The 1,597-nt window shown below is 36.9% G+C and overlaps 1 non-coding gene across 1 annotated transcript; it reads left to right on the forward strand.

The window, feature by feature from the left end:
* The first annotated feature begins 1,185 nt into the window (after positions 1 to 1,185).
* LOC138438388 (U6 spliceosomal RNA) lies at positions 1,186 to 1,292 on the forward strand. Its single transcript, XR_011256327.1, has one exon. It is a non-coding gene; the product is annotated as a U6 spliceosomal RNA (small nuclear RNA).
* The last annotated feature ends 305 nt before the right edge of the window (positions 1,293 to 1,597 follow it).

A 1,597-nucleotide genomic window follows, 5' to 3' on the forward strand; every position in this document is an offset into this window, starting at 1 on the left:
CAATAGTTGTGGTGCATGGGATTAGTTGTCCCGTGGCATATGGATCTTCCTGGATCAGGGACTGAATCGGTCTCCTCCTTTAGTAGAGAGATTCTTTACCACTGAGGCACCAGGGAAGCCCCAAAGATATTTTTAGATGTTGTATTGTATCCTTCTATTTAGTTGAAGTATCAGAGAATGATGCTAATAATTGCCTAGAACCATTAATTCATTTTAGGCTATGAAATTGTGATATTCTAATTCTATCATTTTCTTCTTACTAGTTGGAATATATGCATTAAAAAATGATACTACCTCTCATTAACTATTCAGTTATCCATAGGTAACGGAAAGGCAGAATAAATGCTTAACTTGTTTTCTCTCTTTATTACCAGTTTTCAAAAGAGTGAACTGATTCCTTTTCAGCGTCCAGGAAACTAACTGTGAGTTTTAATTTTTATTTTCTTAGTATCAGAAGAGGTAAACATATCTGATGTGTCTTAATCTATTGTAGTTATTTTTCTTAAACAAGTTATCTCATCTTTAGCCATTGGGAAAATCTTCAAAGTTGGTTCTGGAGCCCTTTAGTCATGATCTCAGTGGTCTTTGATAATTTCTTTACTCTCTAGTATAACAATATGTACTATGTACTCACTTTCTAATCTGTTTCCTTTGATATTATCCCATATTCTCCTGCAAATACACCAGTCTCAGAACCTGAGATATTTCTTATATAAGAGCAGAGAGAGGCAATCCTTATATCTTTAACACATTTTGAATAATTTATATTCATTTATTTACCTAACAAATAATTGTTGAGAAGTGGCAGTGCATTAGGCACTAACATAATTCTCAATCAAGCAGGAAAGACTGACAATAAAGGTTCTATGAATAGTTATATGTACATATGCTACAGTGAAAAGGATAGTGGAAGAAAAGGAGCGGGGGCGGTGACAGTATGTTAGGTCTAACATGTTAGGGAAGGCTTTCCTGAGCAAGTCAGTGAGAAGTGCAAATTCAAAGAGGAAGCAGGATGATGGGAGCAAAGGAGTGGAGACAGAGCAGGATATGCAAAGTCTGCAGGTGGAAAATACTTATCACATTCAAGGAACTGAAAGGTCTGCATGAGCAGGACGGTGGTCAGGAAGAGAAGGTACACAGTGAAGATGGAAATGCATGACTGGAGGTCAAATCACACAGAGCCTTGTGCTCGCTTCGGCAGCACATATACTAAAATTGGAACGATACAGAAAAGATTAGCATGGCCCCTGCGCAAGGATGACACGCAAATTCGTGAAGCGTTCCATATTAAAAAAAAAAAGAAAAAAGGAAAAAAAAAATCACACAGAGCCTTATGGGGCTCATTCAGGACTTACAGGCTTTCTCCTAAAAGTGATAGGAAGCCACTGGAGTGTTTTAAGAGAGAAACAACATAATCAGATTTTTATATTTCAACTCTAGGTGTTGTGTGGAGAGTGAACTGGTCAAAGCAAGAATTAGAATGATTAAAATGGAAATTGGGGGTTATTACAGGTGAAAAATGACAGTGTCTTGGACAAAGATAGACAGTAGAAATAGAGGGAAGTAGACAGATTCCAGAAATTTATGGACAACCAAA

This window comes from Ovis canadensis, chromosome 3 (assembly GCF_042477335.2).
Source record: "Ovis canadensis isolate MfBH-ARS-UI-01 breed Bighorn chromosome 3, ARS-UI_OviCan_v2, whole genome shotgun sequence".
Lineage (NCBI taxonomy): Eukaryota > Metazoa > Chordata > Mammalia > Artiodactyla > Bovidae > Ovis > Ovis canadensis.